The sequence below is a fragment of the Triticum urartu genome, chromosome 3A (assembly GCF_056163025.1).
Source record: "Triticum urartu cultivar PI428250 chromosome 3A, HENAU_Tu73, whole genome shotgun sequence".
NCBI lineage: Eukaryota > Viridiplantae > Streptophyta > Magnoliopsida > Poales > Poaceae > Triticum > Triticum urartu.
Window position 1 is genome coordinate 360,343,117 of NC_141875.1, and position 10,550 is coordinate 360,353,666.

General features: G+C 44.2%; 1 long non-coding RNA gene across 1 annotated transcript; it reads right to left on the minus strand.

The window, feature by feature from the left end:
• Positions 1 to 303: 303 nt before the first annotated feature.
• On the minus strand, positions 304 to 3,774 carry LOC125543903 (uncharacterized). Its single transcript, XR_007299030.2, has 2 exons — positions 3,387 to 3,774; positions 304 to 615 (listed from the first exon to the last, which is right to left on the minus strand). It is a non-coding gene; the product is annotated as an uncharacterized LOC125543903 (long non-coding RNA).
• Between the last annotated feature and the right edge of the window lie 6,776 nt (positions 3,775 to 10,550).

Genomic DNA, 10,550 nt, shown 5'->3' on the forward strand with positions numbered 1-10,550 from the left:
AATAGCACAATTGGTACCGATCTTGATTTCTCACACCTACACAAATAAGGCTTATAGTGGAGCTTGGCGAGGATAGTGACACAAAAATTTGATGCAAAATGTTAGCAAGAGTCAATAATGTTGAAAGAGATTCAAAAATTCGCAAGTGAAACAAGTAGACCAATAGCAATGAATGGCACACGGAAACGCACACACGGATAGATAAATGGGGTCGTGTAACCAAGTGTGACGCCGTCGATTCAATCGTACACTAATTATACACGCAAATGTGTACAATCAAGATCAAGGATTCACGGGGAGATATCACAACACAACTCTAGACATAAATTAAAATAATACAAACTTTATATTACAAGCCAGGGGCCTCGAGGGCTCGAATACATAAGCTCAAAAACACAAGAGTCAGCGGAAGCAACAATATCTGAGCACAGACATGAGTTAGACAAGTTTGCCTTAAGAAGGCTAGCACAAAAGCAACATCGATCGAAAAGGCAAGGCATCCTGCCTGGGAGCCTCCTAACTACTCCTGGTCATCGGCGGTCTTCACGTAGTAGTAGGCACCGTCGGGGTAGTAGCAGTCGTCAAAGGTGGCATCTGGCTCCTGGACTTCGACATCTGGTTGCATCAACCGGAAAGAAGAAGAAAGGGGGAAAAGGGGGAGCAAAGCAACCGTGAGTACTCATCCAAAGTACTCGCAAGCAAGGATCTACACTACATATGCATCGATATCAATGGAAAGGGTTGTATCTGTGGACTGGACTGCAGAATGCCAGAAAAGAAGGGGAAAGCCTAGCCTATCAAAGACTAGCATCTTCTGAAAACCACCATCTTGCAGCAACTGGAGGGAGTAGAGTAGCATAAAGTAAAGTAGTAGAAGTGTTATCAACCTCGGCCAGAGATCCTTTCTCGACTCCCTGCCAGAAAGCAATCCCAAAGCCATACTATCTAGTTCTCATCATAATCCAATTCTCATCACAAGTATCCAGTTATAGTTGTATCAATCGGGATACAACTCTAAGTGTCCGTTACCGTAGGACAGGCTATCGATAGATGTTTTCTTCCCTACAGGGGTGCACCAACTTACCCACCACGCTCGATTAACTCCGGCCGGACACACTTTCCTGGGTCATGCCCGACCTCGGCCAAACAATACGCCGTAACCCGACCTAGAGAGGTCAGCACGTCGGACTAAACCTATGCCCCCAGGGGTCATGGGCCATCTCCCCAGAGACTCCTGCACGTTGCGTGGGCGGCCGGTGAGCAGACCTAGCTACCTCCTTCAACAAGGCAGGTGCTTACGCAGTCCAACCCGGCGCGCGCCGCTCAGTCGCTGACGTCTATTAAGCTTCGGCTGATGTATACGACATAGAACGCCCATACTATGCCCACGTGATGGCTAGTGCTATCAGGCCAGAGGTCCCTCGGATCAAATATTCAAATCGTAGTAGATTAGGAACGCGCGGTAACAAGCAGAGACTCACGAAAGATGTGACCCCGTTGCCCCGTCTCGAGGACTTGCGACAAGGGCTAGGAATGCCCGGCCACACCTCGTAATTATCTCGCGGGCACCCTCCAGGTCAACCCGTCTCCGCATCACTCGCGGGTACCCCTCAGGGTCGACCCACCTTTCCAAGTAACAGTGGTAAAGTCCAAGTATCCATGTGTCCAAACATCAAAGGGAAAACCCGAGGAGTCACCCTCGGTGAATTCCATTCAAGGTAATCATCAAGGTGAACGTAAGAGGAATCACCCCCGAGGTTCACACTTGAGGGGTTGCACGACAGAGTCGTATCGGAAGTGGTTAAGGCGGAATCACCCTCGATGACCACGACCGAATAGCTACACTACAGGGTTAACATCAGAGGTGATGTAGAGGTCTCACCCTCGATACTCGATAGTAACCCAGTAATGTCGAGCAACTAAGGGGAAAGTGATGTGCGGTGTCGGGGCCTGGTCTTCGATCCCGTTGATCGGGTCTTCAAAGATGAAGCAGGGGCAACAAGGACATGATGGGGGTCACTGATGTATCACTAACCAACCTATACTAAGCAGTTTAGGATAAGCAGGTAGGTAACAATAAGCAGGTTACAAATGCAGGCTATGCATCAGAATAGGAGCAATCAATTACAGTAGTAAAATCTAATACAATCATGAGAGAATGAAATGGACGATATCGGGATGATCAAAGGGGGGGCTTGCCTGGTTGCTCTGGCAAGGAGGAAGGTCGTCGATGACGTAGTCGATCACAGCGGCATGGGCAGCCGCCCACGGGGTCAATCGAAGAGAAGAGGGGGAGAAACAATAAATACATAGCAAGCAAGTGCATAACAGGAAAACAGACATAGCTAGACGTGTTCTAACGCGGTGCTACATGATACCGGCGAAGGGGGATAACATCCGGGAAAGTTTTCCCGGTTCCGGACCTGCGTCAAATAGATGACCGGAGGGGAAATGTTCCATGTTCGCTATGCTTGGGACATGTGGCGGGCGAACGGACCACGTATTTGGATTCGTCTCGTTATTCTGAGCAACTTTCATGTATATTACTTTTTCATTCAAAATACGGATTATTTTATATGATTTTTCAAAGTTTATTTGAATTTATGGAATTATTATATTTAGCTTAAACCGAATTGACTAAATCAATTTTGACTAGTCAAAGGGCAGTTGTGGCATAGATTATTTACCTAAACAAATAAATAAACCTAACTTATTTAAAGGGGCTTACATGTCATCTGCTAGTATTAGACTAACTTAGCAGAACGCACGCACCTAGTAGTACTAATCTAAGCAAGGGCCTTGCCTAGCCCAGCCGGCCACAGTACGCACGGCGCACTCACACACCACGCTGCACACACACCACACCACGCTGCTCACAGCACACACGGGCGCACAAGGCCATGTCCAGCTGCACGGACACACACTATGCAGAACACACACACACTACACTCACAGCTCGGCCATGCCCGGCCGTAGCAGCGGCGGCAGCGAGCAGCGGCATCGACAGACAGTATCGGCAGCAACAGGAGCGACGCAGCAGGCGGCGGCGGCAGCGGCAAACAGCAGCGACGGCACAAGGGGCAGCCAGCAGCAGTACAAGCAGCAAGCAGTGGCAGTAGAGCGGCAGTGTAGGCGTAGGCGGGCACGGACGGCCAGGTGCGCGGCGGTAGAAGGAGCAGTAGCAGCTAGCGCGGGCAGAGGAGCAACGACACAACAGCAACAGCATCATAGCGGCAGTAGCATCAGCAAGCAACATAGCGGCAGTAGCAGCAGCAAAGCAGCAGCATGAGCGCATACGCGGACGCCGAGATTCGGCCATGACGGAGGGTGGCGTGCACGGGTACAAATCGAAGCGGGGACATGGGGGAATCGAAGGGGATGCTCACCCTGGTGTTTGTGGTTGAGGTCAGCGAGCGCGGGGTGGCCGGGATGCGTCGAATTTGATGACGAGAGACGGCGGTCGTGGCGAGGAGACGACGACGATGCAGAGCGTATGGGCCGCCTCGACTCGGTTTGGTGCTCAGGACGGACGAAGCAGGCCACACCGGACCTCCTTGATGTGCTGCCGAGCGACGAAAACGACGGTGGCCGTGATGATGACGGCGACGGCTAGGTGGGGCGGAGGAGGACGACGAGGCCGAGCGCGAGGGAGGGAGATGGGGGCGAGAGGAGGAGGGCGCTAGGGTTTCGGGGAGGCGCCCGGGGGGGCTTTGTAGGCAGGGGCAGGGGACGGATGGCCGCCACGCACGGCCATCGCCGGCGGATGGACAAGCGGGGGTGGGCTGGGTATTTTGTGTAGCTAGCTGGGCCAAATGCCCAGTAGCACCTCTCTCTTTTCTGCTTCCTATTTTTTTATAACTCTGTTTTGCATATTAATTTGTTAGCAAAACAGTTTTATAAAAAGTGTAGATGGCCACATAATTAGTATTGCAATATTTTGGGACCACACACATTGTTTCACATCATTTGGAAAATTATAAATATTTGCTTATTTTGAAAAAGCCAATTTAAAAGCTTTGGACCACTTATTAATTTCCTAGGAATTTGAGTCAAACCAAGTTGGTTTCAACATGATAAATATCTGGGGATTATTTGCAACATCACAAACATTTTTGTTTGTATGACAGAAGAAGTAAATATTCGATTTGTATTTCAAATGGAATTGGGTTTTGATTTTCATCAAGTGGCGATTTAGTCTGAAAAACATGATGACATGGTATCATTAAAGGGGAGATCACCGTAGCATGATTCTCGGGGTGTTACACCAAGGATGAGCACAAAATGTGAAATCCATGGAAAACGCTCATGTTGCACAACTCTAAAGAGACGCTGACACGATTGCTCAATAGGCGGATATGAAACTTGTGCACAACCTATAATATGCAAAATGTATGAACTTTCTATCCCAAGTATGCTATGTATGTATGGTTCCCGATGTTTCTCTCAAGATGATCGGATATGAAAATCTTATGTGCAATGTGGTATTATGCTATGGCACTTGATTACAAGCTTCTTTGCTCTTTCTCTTTTGCTTAAAAGCTTATTCTTTTTATATTTTTTGTATGTGTATGGCCATTTTTGCACAATGCACAAATCAAGATAGTAATTGTGTATATACGGGAACAATCTTGTGACACAAGAGATGATATGACGATACCAAGATGGTATGGTGTGTATGTATGCAATGGAAGGTATAGATCACTAATGTGCACAAATAACGTTGCCGGCAATACTCAATGGCTAGTCTCGATAGGCAAGTGACACAAAATGGGCTAGGAGTTGTCAATGCAATGGCAAGGGAATATACAATGGAGGGATACCATGATACCAAGATGATATGGAGGTTACCGTCCGTGGCGATGATGAGTGACGGTGTTCTTGATGTAGATACCAAGATGATGTAGACTCGTCCCTAAGTAGCCGAAACACCTTAGGAAACGAAAAAACCGCGAACTCAAAATCTCAAGTGTCAAACGGTGGTAGCAGAAAGCGGTGGTGGTTTCGCGAAAGCTCAAAGGGATTGTGGAAATGCAATGATGGGTTTTGGAGTAAGCAATGCGAAAGTGGAGGTTATGGTAGTTGACTATATATGGTGTCGGAGTTGAAATCACGGTCCCTAAGTAGCCGAAACACCTTAGGAGACACAACTCATAACACAAACAAAATTGGGTTAAGTTGGGATGGTGAAAGTGTATGGTGGGCAAGGTTATGCGGTAGTTATGGTGGTGGTTGATGAAGAAGAAAGCATCCCTAAGTAGCCGAAACACCTTAGGAGACACAAATCACTACTCAAACAACCTCAAATGCAATGGGGATCAAAATTGGTTAGGTTGCGAAAGTCGGTGGTTATGCGGATGATATGGTGGAAGCCCTAGGCAAAGATGCCAAAGTTAAAAAAAATGATGGTGTCAAAATGTGGTGAAACCAAGGTGAGGACCTCGGGCATGTCGATAGCTTCAAAACGAGCCAAAGAACACTCAAATCGGAGTTCGGAGCGAAAAGTTGTGATGAAAACGATGAAGAAGGCTGATGCTGAAATTTTGTGTAATGTTTCGGGTTAGGCCGGAAGTTCCGGGCTCCGAAAGTTCAGGGGGGTGGCTGGAAGTTTCGGTGGTCGCGGAAAAAGTGCGGGGAGTCTGGGGGTTTTTGGGGTAAACTTTCTGTTTAGTCCGGGAGTTCCGGGGTAAGGACGGAAGTTCTGTGGGAGTCCGGAAGTTCCGAGGGTCGTGGAATTTCTTCCGAGACGAACCCTAAATTCCAGATACTTGATTTTCAGGGTCAAAATTAGGACTATTTCATGGATGGAAATGGGGGAAAATATGGGGAAGGCTAGATCCACTTGAGACACAACGAATCCATGGATCAAAATCAACAAAACATCATCCAAACCAACAAATCACAAAAAAAAATTAGGGGCTATATTTGGTGGGGATTTTTGAATTTAGGTCAAAATCAAGCAAAACAAGGCTATAAAACAAAGAGGAAAGCTCCGAAATCGTGATCAACGTGGCTCATGATACCAAGATGATGTAGGGTAGAACCCTATACGCCCGATATTTCACGAAAGGAGCGGATCCCGCGAACAACACGAAGAACACGAGGGGAAACACGGGGGGAAATACGAGAGGAAATCACTCAAACCAACAAGCACTACTACAGGATGCTGCTAACGTGACACTATGATCAGAGACCCTTCGAAGAAACTATGTGCGATGCAATAATCGCAAACGGTGGTGTAAAACAACCTCAAAAAAGGTGCAAAACATTTGCGATGGCGAAGCCATCAAACACGGTTCAAATTTAAGTTGTGTGTGCGATCCAGGGCATACTGTTCAGTCTAATGAACTGTTTTCCAATGAGGCGAAACAAAAGAAACGGGCAGCCTGATGAAGGCGTGTGCGATATAGAGCATACGGTTCACTCAGATGAACTATTTGTGATTAGGCAACACAAAAGAAACGGTCAGTGTGTGTGATTGAGGACATACGCTTCAGAAGGATTAACTATTTGCGATTAGGCAACAGAACAGGAATGGGTCAGCTAGATCAAAGTGTCTGCGATTGATGGCATACACTTCACATGGATGAACTGTTTGCGATTAGCCACAACAAACTGAAACAGTTAGATAGATTAATATGTGTGCGCTAGACGGGCACACACATTCTAATTAAAAGAAGCGTGCGCGATGGTAATAACGAGCGTGCTGCTACCTCTTGAGCATGTGTTGGTTTTTCCCTTGAAGAGGAAAGAGTGATGCAGCAAAGTAGCGTAAGTATTTCCCCCGATTTTTGAGAACCAAGGTATCAATCTAGTAGGAGATACCACGCAAGTCACCTAGTACCTGCACAAACAATTAAAAACCTCGCAACCAACGCGATAAAGGGGTTGTCAATCCCTTCGCGGTCACTTACGGAAGTGAGATCCGATAAAGATAATAAGATAAATATTTTTGGTATTTTTGTTGTATAGATTGCGAAATAGTAAACAAGATGCGATATAAATAAAAGAGATGTAATATAATAAGGAAGAGACCCTGGGGCCATAGGTTTCACTAGTGGCTTCTCTCATGATAGCAAGTATTACGGTGGGTGAACAAATTACTGCCAAGCAATTGATAGAAGAGCGCATAGTTATGAGAATATCTAGGCAATGATTATGAAATATAGGCATCACGCCCGTGTTAAGTAGACCGAAACGATTCTGCATCTACTACTATTACTCCACACATCGACCGCTATCCAGCATGCATCTAGAGTATTAAGTTCATAAGAACAGAGTAACACATTAGGCAAGATGACATGATGTAGAGGGATAAACTCAGGCAATATGATATAAACCCCATTTTTTATCCTCGATGGCAACAATACAATACGTGCCTTGCTGCCCCTACTGTCACTGGGAAAGGACACCGCAAGATTGAACCCAAAGCTAAGCACTTCTCCCATTGCAAGAAAGATCAATCTAGTAGGAAAAACTAAACCGATAATTCGAAGAAACTTGCAAAGATATCAAATCATGCATATAAAAATTCAGAGAAGAACCAAATATTGTTCATAGATAAACTTTATCATAAATCCACAATTCATCGGATCTCCACAAACACACCACAAAAAATATTACATCGAATAGATCTTCAAGAACACCGAGAAGAACTTTGTATTGAGAACCAAAGAGAGAGAAGAAGCCATCTAGCTAATAACTATGGACCGAAGGTCTGTGGTAAACTACTCACACATCATCGGAGAGGCTATGGTGTTGATGTAGAAGCCCTCCATGATCGAATCCCCCTCCGACAGATCATCGGAAAAGGCCTTAGATGAGATCTCACGGGTACAGAAGGTTACGGCGGTGGAAAAGTGGTTTCGTGGCTCCCCTGGATGTTTATAGGGTATAAGAGTATATATAGGCGAAAGAAGTATGTCGGTGGAGCTATGAGGGGCCCACGAGGGTGGGGGCACGCCTACCCCCCTAGGCGCGCCCTCCTGCCTCGTGGCTGCCTCGTTGCGTCTCTGACTTCCACTCCAAGTCTCTTGAATTGCGTTTGTTCCAAGAAAGATCCTTGCGAAGATTTCGTTTTGTTTGGATTCCGTTTGATATTCCTTTTCTGCGAAACACTGAAATATGCAAAAAGCCAGAAAATGGCACTAGGCCTCCGGTTAATAGGTTAGTCTCAAAAATAATATAAAAGTGCATATTAAAGCCCATTAAACATCCAAAACAGATAATATAATAGCATGGAACAATAAAAAATTATAGATACGTTGGAGACGTATCAGCATCCCCTAGTTTAATTCCTGCTCGTCCTCGAGTAGATAAATGATAAAAACATAATTTTTGATGTGAAATGCTTCCTAACATAATTTTCAATGTAATTTTTTTATTGTGGCATGAATATTCAGATCCGAACGATTCAAGACAAAAGTTTAATATTGACATAAAAATAATAAATACTTCAAGCATACTAACCAAGCAATTATGTCTTCTCAAAATAACATAGCCAAAGAAATATCATCCCTACAAAATCATATAGTTTGGCCATGCTTCATTTTCGTCACACAAAATGCTTCCATCATGCACAACCCCGATGACAAGCCAATCAATTGTTTCATATTTTAGTATTCTCAAACTTTTTCAACTTTCACGCAATACATGAGTGCGAGCCATGGACATAGCACTATAGGTGGAACAGAATATGATGATGGAGGTTGTGTGGAGAAGACAAAAAAGAGAAAGTCTCACATCGACGCGGCTAATCAACAGGCTATGGAGATTCCTATCAATTGATGTCAATGCGAGGAGTAGGGATTGCCATGCAACGGATGCACTAGAGCTATAAATGTATGAAAGCTAAACAAAAAAATTAAGTGGGTGTGCATCCAACTTGCTTGCTCACGCAGACCTAGGGCATTTTGAGGAAGCCCATTGTTGGAACAAGCCAAGTTCTATAATGAAAATTCCCACTAGTATATGAAAGTGACAAAATAAGAGACTCTCTATCATGAAGATCATGGTGCTACTTTGAAGCACAAGTGTGGAAAAGGATAGTAACATTGTCCCTTCTCTCTTTTTCTCATTTTTTTGGCCTTCTCTTTTTTTAGCCTTTCTCCTTTTTTTTATTTCCTCACACGGGACAATGCTCTAATAATGATGATAATCACACTTCTATTTATTTACAACTCAAAAATTACAACTTGATACTAGAACAAAATATGACTCTATATGAATGCCTCCGGCGGTGTACCGGGATGTGCAATGATTCAAGAGTGACATGTATAAAGCGGTGGCTTTGCCACAAATACGATGTCAACTACATGATCATGCAAGGCAATATGGCAATGATGAAGCGTGTCATAATAAGCTAAACGGTGGAAAGTTGCATGGCAATATATCTCGGAATGGCTATGGAAATGCCATAATAGGTAGGTATGGTGGCTGTTTTGAAGAAGATATAAGGAGGCTTATGTGTGATAGAGCGTATCATATCACGGGGTTTGGATGCACCGACGAAGTTTGCACCAACTCTTGAGGTGAGAAAGGGCAATGCACGGTACCGAAGAGGCTAGTAATGATGGAAGGGTGAGAGTGCATATAATCCATGGACTCAACATTAGTCATAAAGAACTCACATACTTATTGCAAAAATCTACAAGTCATCAAAACCAAGCACTATGCACATGCTCCTAGGGGGATAGATTGGTAGGAAAAGATCATCGCTTGTCCCCGACCGCCACTCATAAGAAGGACAATCAAAGAAACACCTCATGCTTCAAATTTGTTACATAACGGTTACCATACGTGCATGCTACGGGACTTGCAAACCTCAACACAAGTATTTCTAAAATTCACAAATACTCAACTATAATGACTCTAATATCATCATCTTCATATCTCAAAACAATCATCAAGTATCAAACTTCTCATAGTATTCAATGCACTTTATATGAAAGTTTTTATTATACCCATCTTGGATGCCTATCATATTAGGACTAATTTCATAACCAAAGCAAATTACCATGCTGTTCTAAAAGACTCTCAAAATAATATAAGTGAAGCATGAGAGATCAATAATTTCTATAAAATAAAACTATCGCCGTGCTCTAAAAAGATATAAGTGAAGCACTAGAGCAAAATTATTTAGCTCAAAAGATATAAGTGAAGCACATAGAGTATTCTAATAAATTCTGATTTATGTGTGTCTCTCCCAAAAGGAGTGTACAACAAGAATGATTGTGGTAAACTAAAAAGCAAAGACTCAAAGCATACAAGACGCTCCAAGCAAAACACATATCATGTGGTGAATAAAAATATAGTCTCAAGTAAAGTTGCCGATAGATGAAGACGAAAGAGGGGATGCCTTCCGGGGCATCCCCAAGCTTAGGCTTTTGGTTGTCCTTGAATTTTACCTTGGGATGACTTGGGAATCCCCAAGCTTAGGCTCTTGCCACTCCTTGTTCCAAAATCCATCAAATCTTTACCCAAAAACTTGAAAACTTCACAACACAAAACTTAACAGAAAATCTCATGAACTCCGTTAGTATAAGAAAATAAAC